Genomic DNA, 18,868 nt, shown 5'->3' on the forward strand with positions numbered 1-18,868 from the left:
CGCTCGCAAAGCACACCCGCGCAAGCGCAAAACCCCTGCAGCCAGTTCCCAAACGTTCGAGGAAGCTGCTTAGATTTCTCGCCCTGCAATGTGACGTCCACCCGACGCGATTTGATGATCGACTCCCTGTCCGGAGGGACGAGCGCGATAAAATCAAAAAACTTGCGACGCCAGATTTTACCTTTTAACCTCATCCGTCAAGTGCGTGCCAGTAGGAGAAACCGCCCACAAAGCACCGCCCGAGACGGAGCCCGAACTAGCCGCGGAACCCGAGACCCCCATCTGGGACAAGACCGACTTCACGACCGTGGCTATGCGATCATCTGGTGGGCCCGATACGGGAGCGTCATTAGGTCTACCCCAAATCAAATCAGTCATACTCACTGATACGCGGCGGCAGAGACGATGGAGGGCAACCGGCAGCAGGTCCAGGCTGGACGTCCGGAGCAGGATCAACCACAGCGGGAGCTGAACGGCAGGAGAGGTCCAGGGGCGGGGATCCGACCACCGACCCTGAGGAGCCTGGTTGGCCAAGGACAGCAGCCGAGCAGCGACAGGAGCAACCGTGGACCCCCGAACCCGCGGCAGCTCTTCCCAGCGGGCTTCCAAAAGACCCAGAATTCCCTGGGGGGGGGGTCCCTTTTATCTGAACTCAGGCCCGACCCCACCCCCCAAGTAGCCAATACTGCCATGACCACCGCCTTGTCCAGTACCTGGCCATGCCCCCATCAGTCAAGGCTCTCTTTCCCTAGGGGGGCTCAAGAGGCCTTCATTAAGCTTGTGTATTACAGGGGTATTTATATTTAAATAGTGAAATTGTGGCCGGAACTCCGCTTTAAACAGAACCCAAAATGTGCTAAACCGCATACCAAAACCAGCTATTTGCACTTTACTTGCCATATTCATAATAATAGTTACACTGCTGATGCTGCATGTTGACCGATGGGGACTCTCCCTTTTTTTTTGGAACCAAATCTCTCTGTCCCTCTTTACTTCTCATTTGTCCCTCTGGTCTGATGCATAGACCTCCTATAAAGAAATGTACTATTTACTAGAAGTGTTCCATTACCGTAAGGCCGGGTTCACACTGCCAGAAATCTTCAGTGTGATTTTGAACTTGGACCCCAGCGTGACTTCAGCATGAGTTGCATGTGACTTCTTTAGTCGCATGCAATGCAAGTTGGAGCAAAAGTAGTGGAGGAACCTTTTTCTAAGTTGGCGCGACTCAAGTCGCTGAATGGGGTCCGACTTTTGATGTGACAGGTGCTCCAAAGTCGAATTGATGGTCGTATGAGTGTGAACCGAGCCTTAACCCTACAGCCAACCACTAAATGTTTGAATTTGTTTGAGATGCTGGCATAAAGAAAAACGTAGTTAAAAATAAATAGTAATCACTTGTGGTCCATGTAACCTGATGCATCTCAGGGGGTGTGTCATTCGCATACATATCCCGTGTAGCGCTACCCCCGGAGGAGCCTTTGTGATGTGTCTAGTCGTGAGAGCAGTGACGGAACTCCGCGTAGCACGTGCACCCCGGCCTGGTAGGCCATATCGCCGAGGCCCGTGATGTGCGCACACCCTAAAGGTGGGTGCCGCACCTGGAACCAGGAACCCGCGAAGAACCCCGAACAATGGCCTCCGCCACAGATATACTCCTCCCAGCATGCTCCGTGAGGGAAAACTCCTAATTGGCTGCTGGGGAGAAGCGGCTCTGTCTGGACCCCTCTGGTGCCACCTACTGTCCAAAGATGAAACGGCATCTCTGAAGAACAGAATGACCCAGAGAACAGTTCAGGGCTGGCGACAGCCGAATTTAGATAACTCAAACACAGATGAGAGCAAATAAGTCTCTCATCCTACTAAATTTAACCTAGCACCTGTACTGATAAGTACACAGGCGCTACACCTATACTAAAGTTTTCATTCACGTCTCAGAAAGTTGGGAGGTATTCTCTAAAGTTCTTTATCATGGGCTCCCGAAGAGATCCTCTAGTAGTAATGAACAAACTACACCATTGGAATCCTTAGGAATGGTCCAGTCTGGCCTTGGGTTCATCTGCAGACAAATCAATACCTTAATCTCTTCCTGGACACTTGCATAACCCATAAACCAAGGCTAGTGTCTTTCTATGGACATGCTCAGCTTGGGAGCATGCCCACACCATACACAACTTTCTATGGGGGAGCATGCAGGTAAATGGGGGCTGACAGCGCCAATGGCGGACCCCAGAAGTGGCGGTAAGGGGCCACTATGCGCAATACTCTCGCACAGGGCAGGTTAGTATAAAAAGGTCTACAACCACTTTAGATCTACCAGCATGTAGGCAGGTGTAAGCCTTACTCCAACCTTTAGATTACACTGTGCCATTGTTACAGATTGAGTGGAGTTTAAGGGAACTGTCCCCTTACGGACACCATCGTTCTTCTCAGAGAAGACAGGTATCTGATTGGATTCTGACATCTCTTGAGCTATCAGGTGGCCATCTAGATGAAGAACTTTAAAAATAGGATGTCCAGTGTCATTCCGGCACACCTGTAGCGAGCAGTAGGTCAGGGACGGGTACCCACGGGTTAGGGAAAGAGAATAGCGCAGGGAAAGGTTCCCTGAAAAGTAGGGTTAGAAACGGGGGTCTGGTGTCTACTGTCTGAAATAGGAGTGTGAAGTTTTCCTTTACAGGAAATATAATGCTGTCCTGGTAAATCCGTGTAAATGCCACTCCTCCAGAGGAAGCTATTCTCCTGTAATAAATCATAAATCTGATAACGCACTGAGAATACAATTCCTAGATTGCCTTAGGGTGCATTTACACTCGCGAATGCATCCGCTCTTTGATTAGATGTGAGAACCCCAGCAGGGGGTTCCCATGATTAGCTGCAGGAGGCAGCCTTCTAGTGGTGCTCACTGAACTGTTTGATTCTCCCAGACTGGGTAACTTGACTGAGACCCTGCCTACAGGTAGGTTGGGGGGGGGGGGTCCTACCCTTAATGTTGCTAGAAGTGAACAAGTTAAAGAAACAGACCACCCAAAAGTTGTATTTCAGGTTTTGGTGTTTTGATTTGATTTAAATGCTAATTTACAGATCTCGAGATCTCTTGTCATCTGAGATGTCTACATATGAGCCCCTACATTGTCAATTGATTTCCCCTTTTTGGAAAAAGTAAGCTTATTAGAAAAGATTTTGCCCTCAATTCGTTTTGGGACAAAGTATTTGAAAAATTCTAATGCTAGAACATAGTCTGCAGAAATCACTTTTTTTGTAAAATGGGAAAGGTTAGAACCTCTGTCAGGTTATTATCATGTAAGTGTGCTGGGCAACCTTTCTTTGCTAGGCTGTTATTAATGTCTGTTCATTTATGTCTCTGTGATGACTGTACCTCATTTTTCTTTCTCCTGCCCTCAGAGAGACAGCAATTGAGGGGAAATCTTTCAGTATTGTATTCTTCATCGGGGTCATGGATTGCAATTAAAACTATAAAGTGGAACTTTGGTTTATGAGCAACGCGGTTAATGAGCAGTTTGAATAGAAAACAACTTTTTTCTTTATGTATCACTAACCCCGAAGGAGCTGCTGAATATTTTGGGCGGCATGTTACCTCGATCTTCTCACTCTCCAGGGTAATAAAAAAGAGCCTGAGAAATTCCAATGTCCACACAATGCACGTCCTTTTCTGTATTTATTTGTAGAAAAGAAGTTAAAGGGGTGCTGGAAGACCCAGCCATGACCCATCTTCAATGCTCTTACTGAAGGAGGGAGGTTGTTGGCCAAGATCTCGCGATACATAGCCCCATCCATCCTCCCCTCAATATGGTGCAGTCGTCCTGTCCCATTTTGCAGAAAAGCATCTTCAAAGAATGATGTTGCTCCATGCTTCACGGTTGGGATGGTGTTTTTGGGGTTGTACTCATCATTCTTCTTCCTCCAAACACAGCAAGTGGAGTTTAGACCAAAAAGCTCTATTTTTGTCTCATCAGACAACATGACCTCCCATTCCTCCTGGACATGCGCTGGCTTGAGCAGGGGGACCTTGCGTGCACTGTAGGATTTTAATCCATGACGGCGTAGTGTGTTACTAATGGTTTTCTTTGAGACTGTGGTTTCAGGTCATTGACCAGGTCCTACCGTGTAGTTCTAGGCTGATTCCTCACCACCTTCATGGTCATTGATGCCCCACGAGGTGAGATCTTGCATGGGAGATTGACCGTCATCTTGAACGTCTTCCATTTTATAATAATTGCGCCAACGGTTATTGCCATTTTCACCAAGCTGCTTGCCTATTGTCCTGTAGCCTATCCCAGCCTTATGCAGGTCTACAATTTTATCCCTGATGTCCTTACACAGCTCCGTGGTCTTGGCCATTGAGGAGAGGTTGGAGTCTGATTGAACTCGTTACCTGTATAAATGACACCTGTCCACACACTCAAACAGGTGCAGTTAATACCGGTAATGAGTGGAGAACGGGAGGGCTCCTTTAGGTTTGTAAGCACGATAGGACTTTTTGACAACAAATGTCCAACGGACCTGTTTGATCGGACAATCCGACCGTGTGTACACTGCATCGGACAAACTTTTTCGCTTTTTCAAATGTTCGCTGTGAGAACAGACAAACTTTCCAGCAACACATGTCCTATGTCGGCTAATCCTATCGTGTACACAAGTCCATCAGACTAAAGTCCAAAGTACAAACACGCATGCACAGAACCAATACTAAACATCAGACAACAATAGCAGAAGTTGCCCAAAGGATGGCGGTAAAGAGCTGAAAAAGTCCTGCTGTGTGTATGCATACCAAGTTCACGGCCAACACCCTATGGACAGAAATCCATGGAAAAGTCAGATGGAAGTCCGATCGTGTGTATGGGGCTTTAAAGAAAAAATAAGTTGGAGCCGGAATTCTTACTGATTGGTAGGTGATCGAATACTTGTATCATGCAATATACAAGTATTCGATAATTTTTTTTTAAATCGTACGAGAATTTTTTTTTTCTGGATTTTTTTGTTTGAGGTTCGGTCTCCCTCAGTTTAAGAGTCCCTATGATAAAAGTTGCAGACCTCTACATGCTTTGTAAGTAGGAAAACCTGAAAAATCGGCAGTGTATCAAATACTTGTTCTCCCCACTTTATATCATCCTGTTTACTTTTATAACTTGATATGACAATATAAATACTTGCAGGCCAGTGATTCTGCCAACTGGCAAATGACTCCACTTTGCATCTTCAAAATGTATTAATAGCCAAACCTAACACACACTTGCATCTGTCAACAGCTTGCAAATAGCTCGATCACTGCCCTGTATCATTCTAAAGTGTGGACTGAAATTCAACGATGTGTTTGATTATCAACCAAGCAAAATAAAAAGGTACTTGTAAATCTTAAATAAACGTAGAAAGTATGTATGGAAGTAGCTAAAAAAAGTCAGGATATTAGATGTGGCATGAATTTGAATAGATCCTGTATGTCACCAGTGGGTTCAGGAGGGTTCTTACTGAGATGTAGGATCTAGAAGTTTCTGGTTTTCACAAGAGCCCCTGGTTGGTTGCAGGACAGCTACCAGGTGGCAACTCATGGGACTGTCAACAGCTGATAGGCAAGACCAGGGGGAGTACCAAATTATGGGGCAGGAGTTATAGAATCGGGCCACAGGTTGGGGTATCTGAGAGCGGAGATAAGATTGTGTTTGCTATATCAGGATATGAGCATCAGCTAGGGAGTCCAAATAATGATGGTGTAACCATATTCTCAGTTATTCCATATTCGCGTGTGCCTGACTTGAGATGTCACTAACCATTGAAGGGTGAATGCCCAGAGGGAGATCAGAGAAGGGGCTTCCTGTGGTCCACGGTTTACTAAGTTCAGGACAATCCATGACTGATGCTCTCCATTTAATATTAAAGCAGTATGAGGGGGATGGAGGCAGGGGGTCTGGGGGAGATTGGAGGCAGGGGGGGATGGAGGCAGGGGACGATGTGACTAAATAATTTGCCCTTATTATATTGAAAATAACAAAAATATGTGTTTTTTTTTTTTTGTTTGTTTTTTACCTTAATATCTATTGCTATTTGCATAGCGTACTTGTTTGTAGTCTAAATACTGAAATTTGCACCTAAAAATTTAATTTAGTAACTTTTGTGAAATACCAGTAAAAACAGGGCTGCGTCTTTGGACACTTGCAAGGCATTCGACAGTGTGGAATGGCCATATCTGTTTCGGGTGTTACAGATGCATGGATAAAACTCTTTTACACCTCCCCTGTAGCTCGGGTGCGGGTTAATTCCTCTATCACTGGCCCCTTTCTGATTACTAGGGGCACACAACAGGGGTGTCCGTTGTCGCCCCTCTTGTTTGCCCTGGCCATTGAGCTGCTTGCGGTTCTCATTCGCTCCTCCCCCTCGATTAAAGGACTCCCAATTGCTAATGTAGAGAAGCGCATTTCACTTTATGCGGATGACACATTGATGTATCTGGCCGATGCTAATGAATCACTTCAGGCCCTGTTGGTGGAGATTAATACCTTTTGGAGACTATTCTGGCTTCCGGGTGAATTGGGATAAGTCTAGTCTTTTCCTCCTAGATGTGGCTGAGCCTCCCCTGATTCACCCCGATTCCAAGCTTCAAGTGGTATCCTTCTTTAGGTACCTTGGGGTTCTGGTGCAGACCCCTTTATCTTTATATGTCGCCTATAACTTAGATCCTCTATTGGTGGATGGATCTGCCTCTGGATCTTATAGGGAGGGCCAACGTCCTCAAAATGATCTACCTACCGAGATTACTCTCTATCCTTGCCAATTCCCCTTGCAAAATACCTAAATCTATTTTTAAATGCATAGATTCAATATGTACTACTTTCCTGTGGAAGGGTGGCTCCCCCAAGGTAGCATTTGAAACACTACGGTTGCCAGCACACTTGTCAGGCCTGGCATTTCCCAACTTCTTTCTATATTTGGCATCCCAGTTGGTGCACATCCACAATTGGCTGTGCCCGGCTCCGGCCAATGCCTGTACCTCCACGGAGGGAGCCATCGCATCTTCTCTGGAAACCCTACATAATATTGTCTACAGAGGCTGGGTCCCCGATCGCCCCGGAACCTCCCTACTTGCCACTTCCCTTTCCTCTTTTCGTTATATTGTCACTAAAGTATCCAGGCACACCTGGCTGAAATCTCCCAACAACCCCCTGTGGTTTAACCCTAATCTGCAGGAACTATACTCCATTCCTGATCCCAATCGCTGGTACTCCAAGGGGGTTAAATATTTATGCCACCTGTACAATGCTCAGGGCTTTAAATCTTTTTCTCAGCTACGTTTTAGACTTTGATTTACCAAGATCGTACCTATTTTATGACCTATTTTATTACTACCAGCTCAGGCACGCTATCCGTACCCAGTTTGGCTCCCTGGATGATCCCACTGACCTGCCCCCATTGGAAAAACTGCTCAGACAGCAAGATTCCACTAAACTTGTCTCCACCTATTATGCAGCCCTAATGACTGACTATAACCCCAGGTTTCACAAAGCTCAGGTAAAATGGACCTCCCTGGTAGACGAGGACTGGTCACAATTTAGTGATACGTATAAAACCTCTGTTATTGCTTCCCGGGACCTCATCATACAGGTCAAAATTTTCCATCAAACCCACCTCATTCCGGCTAGGTTACACAGGATGGGTCTCCTGCCCTCAGCTGCCTGTTTCCACGGCTGTGGCTGGAGGCTGATTTCTTACACTGCTTCTGGACATGCCCGGTAGTCCAGGACTTCTGGGAAGAAGTGGGTGCTTTCATCTCATCGGCGCTAGGCCTCCCAAACATAATTCACCCCAAAAACTGCCTATCATCACATGCCGAGAGACTGCTCCGTATACTCTTCTTCTATGTTAAAAGAGCTATTTTACTGTCCTGGAAGGACGCACAGACCTCTCTGAAATCCCTCTGGTTAAAAATTATTAATGATGCTATCCCACTGTATAAACTTACTTTTGAACTCCGGAAACGGAACAAAACCTTCCACAAAATTTGGGGTAGATGGTTGGCTAGTCCGCTAACCCTCTCCCAGCACTGATTGTACTACTCTTGTGTGACCATTGATGGGCTGTGCCTCACGAATCTCTAGTGTTTAGACCTCCTCTTTTGCTATATCCAGGTATTATACCTGATCCTTTTACCACTGTGCCTACTATTTTGCACTGATGTCAGTTTATTTTTCTATGCTTGAGTGTATTGCCTAACGTTTATGACCAGGTTATCTGGTGTTTTTTTTTGTATGTTTTTCTGTTTGTTGGTTTGTCTTAAATCTAATAAAAATATCTTTAAAAAAAAGAAAAAAACCGTGGCTGCGCCAGTAAATTTCGGGTGTCGTGACACTAAATTTCAATCTGGTAGGTTGGCAACACTGGGGGGGGGGGGGTTACGGATGTAACGGGGAGAGCATACAATAATGTAAGGGGGCACTGATATAAAGGTCCCCCCTTATATCAGTAACCCCCCCCCTTACCTTAGTGTACTAGCAAGTGTATCTAATAAAGTGGCCGGCTAGCTTATGTACAAAGATAAGCTGATGTAAGAAGAGGAGGAGACAAAGTATGTCTATAATAAAGTAAGTAGTTTATATATATTTTGTATCCTCAAGAGTGACCCTTCTGAAGTAAATGTTTCAACATTCTTCTTTAAAGTAATCACCATAGCGATGGGTAATTTATCATCTTTTGCTCCCTATGATTCACACATCCCATTATACATAGAGTGCAACATCACTTTCCTGTGCCTACAGCACTGTAACTTCCTGTAACCGTAAGCTGTTTTCAGCCTACTCCTTGGATTATGATTGTGAATCATCACACTGGTGAGGTCTCAAACCTCTACGCTCGCAGACGGTTTGATGTAATCCACCAACAGTTAGCACTTATTCTGTGATCACTGCACCCATGGGGACTGACTGTGTCCTTAAGATTCCACAGGTCATCATAGAACAGGTGTTCAGTAGAACTGGCATTGTGGAAGATGGGAAAGATGTAGTACAAACATGGTACGTGCATCTAAAGCCCTGTACACACGATCAGTCCATCCAATGAGAACGGTCCTTCGGACCGTTCTCATCCGTTAACCGATGAAGCTGACTGATGGTCTGATGTGCCTACACACCATAGGTTAAAAAAACGATCGTGTCAAAACGTGGTGACGTAAAACACAACGACGTGCTGAAAAAAACGAAGTTCAATGCTTCCAAGCATGCGTCGACTTGATGCTGAGCATGCATGGATTTTTAACCAATGCTTTTGCATACTAACCATCGGTTTTGACCTATCGGTTAGGCGTCCATCGGTTACATTTTAAAGCAAGTTCTAACATTTTTGACCGAAGGTTAACTGACCGATGGGGCCCACACACGATCGGTTTGGCCTTCAGTCCGTTTTCATCGGTTTTGACCGACCGTGTGTGCGCGGCCTAAAGAGAAACCTCAGCTTTAAGAGCTGCGGATTGTGGGATAGCATGGTATCACGCAAACGGTGTGATGTGGTATACTGAGAATGGGTTGCATGAAAAAATTTGGGGAATGTTAACTGGGTTGGATAATGTTTATTTGTAGCTCTTTAACCTTAGGTTTTTGAGGTCCATTTATTTTTATGACCTGTGTATATGGACTTTAGGCTTGTGTCGAAGGCATAGGGTGATTGATAACATGAGTGACTCTTTCCCTAGCTACAAAATTACCAGCGTCAGGAATACTGGCCATTTTTTCACGTCCACGTTCACTTTGGGCCAATTTGGCATGCCATTTGACATGTCAAATAACATGCCAAATTGGAGCCCATTGTCGGCAATCTAAATCTGTGCGACGCAGACTTTGCGGGGCCGCACCGATTCCCAAATGTAGTTTCTGCACTACTTTTGGTGACTTCGGGGCGCAATTTCAATAGACCTCTGTTCGTGAACCCCGCACAGATGTCGGTCAAATTGCTCGGACTGAACTGACGATTTCAAACCCGCCTGTCAGTTTTGCAGGCGGACCTGATCGGACCCTTGTGTCTCGTCTATGGAGTGGCGGATGTTAGCTGACACCTGCCACCATCTGATCCTATCCGCCAAAAAGATGGATGGTGGACCTATCCGTCTTGCAGTTTAGATGGAAAAGGACAGGTGGTCCGTTTCCACATGACAACCCCATAGAGAACAACTGGGTTGAGTCCGTGTCTACTCTGCAGAGCGGACCAACTGTGTTTTACTCTTTTTAAATCATAATGGCAACATAAACTACCTAAATGACCCTGATCAAAATGTTTCATACCCTGGTGATTTTGGCCTGATAACATGCACACAAGTTGACACAAAGGGGTTTGAATGGCTATTAAAGGTAACCATCCACACCTCCGCTCTGTTTGCTTGTAATTTAGTGTGTTTGTATAAAAGGTGAATGAGTTTCTGGACTCCTGATAGACCCTTGCATCTTTCATCCAGTGCTGGACTGACATTTCTGAATTCTGAGTCATGGGAAAAGCAAAAGACTTGTCAAAGTAGTTGCACTGTATAAAACAGGAAAGGGATATAAAAAGATTTTCAAGGAATTGAGAATGCCAATCGGCTGTGTTCAAACTCTAATCAAGAAGTGGAAAATGAGGGCTTCTGTTGAAAGCAAACCAAGGTCAGGTAGACCAACTAAAATTTCAGCCACAACTGACAGGAAAATTGTTTGGGATGCAAAGAAAAACCCACAAATAACTTCAGATGAAATATAGGTTTCTCTGAAAACATGTGGTGTGGCTGTTTCAAGATGCACAAAAAGAAGGTACTTGAAGAAAGATGGACTGCATGGCCAGAAGAGAGCCATTATTACGGCAATGCCCCAAAGTTTAAAATACGCCAAACGGCACAGAGACAAGCCTCAGACCTTCTGGCACAAAGTCATTTAGAGTGATGAGACCAAAATTTTGCTTTTTGGCCACAACCATAAACACTACTTTTAAAGAGGAGTCAACAAGGCCTATGATGAAAGGTACACCATTCCTACTGTGAAACATGAAGGTGGATCGCTGATGTTTTAAGAATGTGTGAGCTACAAAGTCAGAGGAAATTTGGTCAAAATTGATGGCAGGATGAATGCAGTATGTAATCGCAAAATACTGGAGTAACATTTGCATTCATCAGCCAGGAAGCTGCACATGGGAAGTACTTGGACATTCCAACATGACAATTATCCAAAACACAAGGCCAAGTCGATCTGTCATTGGCTACAGCAGAATAAAGTGAAGGTTCTGGAGGGGCCATCTCAGTCTCCTGACCTCAATATCATTGAGCCACTCTGGGGAGATCTCAAACGTGCCGTTCATGGAAGACAGCCCAAGAATTTGCAGAAACTGGAGGCTTTTTTCCAAGAGGAATGGGCAGCTTTACCATCTGAGAAGATAAAGAGCTTCATCCACAAATATCATTGATGTTAAAGCGGTTCTCCACCCTAAAGTGGAGTCCCGCTGATCGGAACCCCTACCCCCCTCCGGTGTCACATTTGACACCTTTCAGGGGGGTGCAGATACCTGTCTAAAGACGGGTATTTGCACCCACTTCCGGCCCGGCATTCACGGGCAAAAGACGGGCATCCCGTCTGTCCCCCGTTGTGTGCTGGGAACACTCGGCTCCCAGCACACAGCGGGAGCCAATCGGCGGGCCCCCGCACGACTCGCGCATGCGCCGTAGGGAACCGGGCAGTGAAGCCGCAGCGCTTCACTTCCTGGTTCCCTCAGCGTGGATGGCGGGGGGAGCAGCAGAGAGACGAGCGATCGGTCGTCCTGTGCTGCGATCGGCGCTGGACTCCAGGACAGGTAAGTGTCCTAATATTAAAAGTCAGCAGCTGCAGTATTTGTAGCTGCTAGCTTTTAATATTATTTTCCCGTGGCACATCCGCTTTAAAGGGGGCAATACACGGTATTAAGAACTGGTGTATGTAAAATGTTTTGGTCAGGGTCATTTGGGTAGTCTGATTATGATTTAAAGAGTAAACACAGTTGATTGATAATAAATGGCTTCAACTAAACCCTAACCATGAGTGAAAGAAAAGCTTTTGTGTTATTCATATTTTCAGGAAAATGGCCAAGAAATCATAAATTCTGTCAGGTTATGTAAACTTATGAACATGACTGTATATCCCTATCCCCTGACAATCTTAGGCAGGGGTTCAGGGTATATTAAGCTCGGTGATACACTGGGCTCACAAAAATGTATGTGTATACATGTGAGGTAGAAACCTGTTTTTTAATGGCATGAGTGATTCTTGTTTTGTGTAATGTGGTGGCAATTTTTATTTTGCCATTTCATTACTTGACCAATAAATTAAGTATTAAGGGCCAGATTCACAGTGAGAGTACGCCGGCGTATCTACTGATACACCGTGTACTTTCAAATTTGCTGCGTCGTATCTTTAGTTTTGAATCCTCAAACCAAGATACGACGGCTTCTGGCTTCGATCCGACAGGCGTGCGGCTTTGTACGCCTTTGGATCATAGGTGCAATACTTTGGCGCCCGCTGGGTGCCAAAGTAAAGCTGCTATTTCGTGGCGTATAGATAGACTTGCCATGTTAAAGTATGGCCGTCGTTCCCGCGTCGAGTTTTGAATTTTTTTTTTTTTTTTGCGCAAGTCGTCCGTGAATAGGAAAGAACGTAACTCACGTCTACGTTCAAAAAATGACGTCGGTGCGACGTCATTTCGCGCAAAGCACGGCGGGAAATTTCGAAACGGAGCATGCGCATTTCAATTGGCGCGGGGATGCGCTTTATTTAAATGAATCGCGCCCCCTACCCGCCCAATTTGAAATACACACCGAGAAATACACTACGCCGCCGTAACTTACGATCAATGAATGATCAATAATCAATGAATGGAGCAAACCCACATGTGAAATAAGTATTTCAAATATTTTATCCAATAAAACAATTTATACATTTTAATTGTTTTAGTTAAAGGAAGGCTATTCACGTCCACTTTTTTTTTAAAGTAGGAGATAAATGATTTTGCTGATTCCAAATTTCCTTTTTATGTGACTGTTGTTTTTTGTTTTGCCTCATGAGAAAGGGACGCAAGTTCTTCCCCCTGGGCGTCTGACTGCCAGGAATTTGGTCACAGAGAAAACGAGTATTCAGGAAAGGCAGAAAGGCGTGAAGATTAGACGATGAATGTGTTAGCAGTGGGAAAGATCGCTGAGTGAGGGCTCACAAAGGGTTTTAGTATGTGGAGTTATGTAATGTGTGTTTACTTAGCCTGATATGCTACTGGTCCTCTATCTGGTCTGTGCCAGATGTTGTGGTGCAACAGTGTCTGGTATGCCAGTAATGCTCTTTTCTGTTAACCGATGGCAATCCATTTTATATTTAGGAGTTTTCTTTTTTTGATTTTAGGGAAGTTATTTCTCCAACCCTTCCTTAGCTGCCTAGAATGGGGGTCTTCAAACTTTCTAAGCAAAGGGCCAATTTGCTGTCCTTTTAGGCTATATGTGGGGGAGGTGGGGGACTGAAAAACAAAGGCCCCATCATTGGTTTTAATGGGAGAGATGGTGGCCCATTGTTTGGTATTAATTGGAAGAACCGTGCCCCATTGATGTCAGTATTTTTGGTATCAGGTGGAGGAATGGTGCCCGAAGGGCCAGATAAGGCAAGCAAAAAAGCCACATCTGGCCCCAGGCTGCAGTTTTGAGACGACTGATGTAGTTTAAGAACTAAGGACAGCTGTTCTGACCTTGCAGACTTGGTTATTCCAATTTGGTGGATCAGCAAGTGGTAAAGCAATCATTAAACTAGAGCTTGCACCATGCAACTCCTTTTTTAAAGCGGAGTTCCACCCAAAAATAGAACTTCTACTTCCCTCCCCCCTCCGGTGTCACATTTGGCACCTTTCAGGGGGGGAGCAGATACCTGTATAATACAGGTATTTGCTCCCACTTCCGGTATTTGCTCCCACTTCCGGCGATGGATCGCCGCAGGTTCTGTGGTGATCTTCGCCATGTCCGGCACCTCCTCTGTCGCCCCTCCGCTGTCTTCTGGGAGACACAGAGATCCCAGAAGACGTCAGGGACCAGTGAGGATGTAAGGCTTCATTTCCTGATTCCCCTACTGAAGATGCCGGCGCTTCCATCCAAGAGCCAAGGGACAGATCGGCTTCGGGTGAGGACATTGTGGGCGCCCTGAATAGGGAGGTGTCCTAATATTAAAAGTCAGCAACTACAATGTTTGTAGCTGCTGACTTTTTTTTTTAATTTTTTTTTTTTTTTTTTTTTTTTTTTTTTTCGGCGGAACTCCACTTTAAGTGCTTTTACTGGTGCCTGAAGAATCTGACACTTCCAAGCGTATCGGATCCTGGTTTCCCACAATGCAGTGTGGTTTCTTCCGCCAGTCGCTACAGGACACAAGAGTGGTGTAGGGGTCCAATGGCAGGCTTATCATACATTGGTTTCTATTTGTATTGTCTTGGGCTGGGTTCACACTCGTACTATACGACTGTCCTCATACCTTTGCTGTGCAACATTGGTCCTACATCCATCCGACTTGAACAGGATACTACCTTGATCCAACTTTTTGATAGTCTGACTTGTCCTTTGACCAAACAAAACATCACCAGTGTGACATAAATTCCCTTTACAGTTGCTGTAATCACCATGTCGGATGTTACAAGTCGGATGGTTTGGACAAGGATCCTACTTTGATCTGACCTTGGTGATATTCAATGGACTGAATTAGGATCAAAGTCAAACCAAAGTAGTGCAGGGAACATTTTCAAAGTCGGACCGACTTGTGTTGGACCAGTTAAGACGGCTCTCATAGGGAAATCTTTATTTTTAAACGTCATGCGACATGTGCTCCCAATGTCAGTGTTTGTCGTACAAGTGTGAACCCAGCTTCAACATAGAAACAGATAAATCACCAGGTTAACAAATCCTTGAACAGAGATTACAGTTCAGTTGCCCAGCATCCGACACCCATACAAACTGTCAGCGTTTTTATAGTTGGACACGGGCAAAATTAAGAATTATCCTCAAAGTCTTCCCCACTCTACCAATGACATCCTCTCTCAAAAATGATGCGTGTAAGCCCAATCACAATATCTCTGCGGGATGGCTGTAATTTTTCTTCTGGCATTCATCTCAATCCTCGGTAACTTCATGAGATATGAGAAAAGAAATCTGAAAAATTCAAGAGCAAAAACTGATCAGTTGAATCCCGTGTGTTTTTTTTTTTTTTTTTTAATTTTTTTTTAATTTTTATCGATTTACATTTTTTTTATTCCAGCATTTTAAAATGAACATCAGAACTGGACTACGGAGCAATGGAAGAAGGTTGCCTGGTCTGATGAATCATGTTTTCTTTTACATCATGTGGATGGCTGGGTGCGTGTGCATCACTTAACTGGGGAAGAGATGGATCCAGGATGTGGTATAAGAAGGAAAGTTGACAGGCAGTGTGATGCTTTGGGCAATGTTTTGCTGGGAAACCTTGGGTCCTGACATTCATGTGGATGTTACTTTGGTGTCCATGCCTTAATGGGTCAGGACTGTTTTTTGGCAAAAGGGAGCCGTACTCTATATTAGGTGGGTGGTCATAATGTTTCTGATCGGTGTGTGTATCTTCATTATCTTTTATAATTTACGTTTGTAATAAAAAATTACTTTTTTAATTTTGTAATATTCTTTGTAAAGCACATTGTAAATCCCTCTATTGTACTTCTGTTCCTGGTCTTGCGGTTATCAGGGAGTAGATGGCTATGTATACATCTGTACAGAAGCTGTTTTATCTAAAGCTGGTGTGTGTGTGTGTGTGTGTGTGTGTGTGTCTATTTATCCGTGAGTCCTCACCTTTTCTTTTTCCTGCTCTGCAATCTTTATCTCTGCTTTCATTCATGCTAAAAAAAAACATGCCAAAAGTCCTGTATGTGGAGTAAAGTAAACAGCTTTTAACTTTGTCACTGAATAGCCATTTATGTTTTCTTTCCCTTTTCCTTTTCTTCTCGTCCTTGCCTTTTTTCCTTTTTTCTTCTCGTCCTTGGCTTTTTTTCCTTTTTCCTTCTCGTCCTTGGCCTTTTTTCCTTTTTCCTTCTCGTCCTTGCCTTTTTTCCTTTTTCCTTCTCGTCCTTGCCTTTTTTCCTTTTTTTCCTTCTCGTCCTTGCCTTTCCTTCTCGTCCTTGCCTTTTTTCCTTTTTTTCCTTCTCGTCCTTGCCTTTTTTTCCTTCTCGTCCTTGCCTTTTTTTTCTTTTTTTCCTTCTTGTCCTTGCCTTTTTCCTTCTCGTCCTTGCCTTTTTTCCTTTTTTTTTTCCTTCTCGTTCTTGCCTTTTTCCTTTTTTCCTTCTCGTTCTTGCCTTTTTCCTTTTTTCCTTCTCGTTCTTGCCCTTTTTCCTTTTTTCCTTCTCGTTCTTGCCCTTTTTCCTTTTTTCCTTCTCGTCCTTGCCCTTTTTCCTTTTTTTTTTTTTTTTCTTCTCGTCCTTGCCCTTTTACTTCCTTTCCTTCTCGTCCTTTAATTTTCTTGCCTGCCCTTTTTCCCTTTCTTGCCTTGCCCTTCACTATTCATTTCTTGGCTACTTTCTCCCTGCCTCCTCCTCTTTCTTTTATACATCCAATTTTTATCTGGGTTTCTCATGGTTCACATAAATGATCAGCCTCCTCACAGGAATGATAATTGTATTGGCTCATGTTGTGGGCAGTTTTCCTAGTCGGTGCACACTGGTTTACCTTTCGTTTTTGTGAACCGACCTGTATATTAAAACGTGGCCTTTGATCAATATTAACAGTGTAAACACATAATAAATCACAGCACAAAATGGAACTCTGCCTTTGATAAATACATAACAAACACAATAGCTGGGTGGGGGACATAGTGTAATATTCAAAGTGTCACATTGGCCTGTGTAGCTGCCATGTGTCATCAGAATTTTGATGATGTATCCTCATTAACTGAAATTAAAGTTGATTGTTCCTAAGAGTTCAGATCCGGATGTTTGACAATTTTCCTTGTGAGTTCAAAGAACTCCCTTTTGTTAAATGGCATCTAAGAAATTTGTTTTTAATTATTAGCAACAGGATATGTCCACTATAAAGGATAAAGCTACCCAGAGGCGCAATGGTGTACCTAGCATATTTGATACCTGGTGCATCCCATGACATTAACTCAAGTGAACTTCAGAGAGATGTGAGGTGGCACATTTATTAGTGTTTATTAGAAAGTTCAGATTCCAATGTAGGTGACGTTCAGGACAATAAGGATTACTGTATCTATAGTAACCAAATTCTTGTGCAAGAGATTTTCACTGCACAAATCCTGGATTTACGTGATGCTGCCGTTCTCCTTCAGGGGTCGGGAAACACTTTAATGGCCAACAGATGTGGTCAGCGTGGTATCGTATGTGAGACGTAAGTTCTACTGTATGTGATGAGTCCTAGGTGGCTTTTAAGTTACAGGTTGTAACAACCTGCCTGAAGTCTCTGAGAGGGGCTTTATTCCAGAGTTCACAAGGGTGGTCTTTTTTTTTTAAGAGGGCAAAACAAGCTGGAACAAGAGGTCATGCATTAAAACGATTTATCGGGGGAGACCTCTGGGGTAATGTTAGGAAATCTGAGAACTGAGGAAAGTTATGAACTTTTAGCTCTGCTTTTTTATATGAAAAATAACTAAAGTCACTTAAAGGAAACCTGTATGTTGATAATTTGGAGCAAAGTATTTTAATTATATAGCTTAAAGCGATACTAAACAGAGAAGTGTTAATTGCTATAATTTAATCATATAAATCCAACTTGGGGAAAAAATTGAGAGAGGCCGTTTTCGAGCTTTGCACAGACTTCCATCTGCTTGACTGCAAGTGATTAACCTCCCTGGCGGTATGATTCTTTCAGAAAAAAGGTGCTAAAAGCGGTACCAATATTTGCAAGGAAATTTGGCGTTTTATACTGTAGGCCTGTAATTCTTAGGAATAACTCGCTTAAATCTGACCAAACAAGAGTCTAGTAGGCATCCCGGGTATGACATTTTTTTAAAAACAAAATTATAAATTATAATATAATAATTATAATGAATAATAATAATAGAATTATAATAAAAATTATTCACTAATGTAATCAACTCAAAATCACTGAAATGTGCTCAGTTGCAGAATTGTCGCTGTCATTACTTTTATTTTTTTATGACGAATTTCCCCACAAATCACTATCGCACAATTCTGCAAGTGATTATAATTATCGCTGTTTTCTAGCTGCTCTAAAACCATTTTTGACATAAAGGGACACTTTTGGTTGCTATGGACAATCTACAGTTTGCAGGCAGAACAGTTTTTATTATATAAAAGTACATGTAGGGCACTGGGCAGACCACTAGGGACAAGGGGGGGGTGTATTTTTTACATACAGTACTGTAATCTATAAGATTACAGTATACTGTATGTATTGTGTTTGTTTACCTTTTTGAATTTGGCGCCGTTCTCCGCTCCTGTGCGTCGTAACGTCGCAGGGAACGGAGATCGGCGGCACACGAGGACACTGTGTGAATCGAGCGAGGTCCCGCTTGCTCACACAGCGCGGTGGCATCGCTGGATCCAGGGACAAGGTAAGTAAACCAAGCCTGTGGATTCAGCGAGACGAGCCCAAGTCTGACTTGGGGTTACCGATCGTAGCCAAAAAATCTCACCCCGAGTCAGACTCGGGAATACCGCCAGGGGGGTTAATGGACATGAGCATACTTTTTTTATTTTTTTTTTTTTTTTTGGACTATTAAGGACTTTAACCACTTTCCACCCATGCTATAGCTGAATGATGGCTACAGCGCAGGCTTACTTTGCTGGGAGGCTGTCCTATGACGTCGTCCCGTGATCGGTTTCCCCCCGTGAATCCCATGACAGCTGATCGCATTGTAAA

General features: G+C 43.9%; 1 protein-coding gene across 1 annotated transcript in view; it reads left to right on the forward strand.

The window, feature by feature from the left end:
- The window catches only part of P2RY6 (pyrimidinergic receptor P2Y6), a 151,396-nt gene that overhangs the window by 13,412 nt on the left and 119,116 nt on the right, over nt 1-18,868 (forward strand). The window lies entirely within an intron of this gene.

This window comes from Rana temporaria, chromosome 2 (assembly GCF_905171775.1).
Source record: "Rana temporaria chromosome 2, aRanTem1.1, whole genome shotgun sequence".
Lineage (NCBI taxonomy): Eukaryota > Metazoa > Chordata > Amphibia > Anura > Ranidae > Rana > Rana temporaria.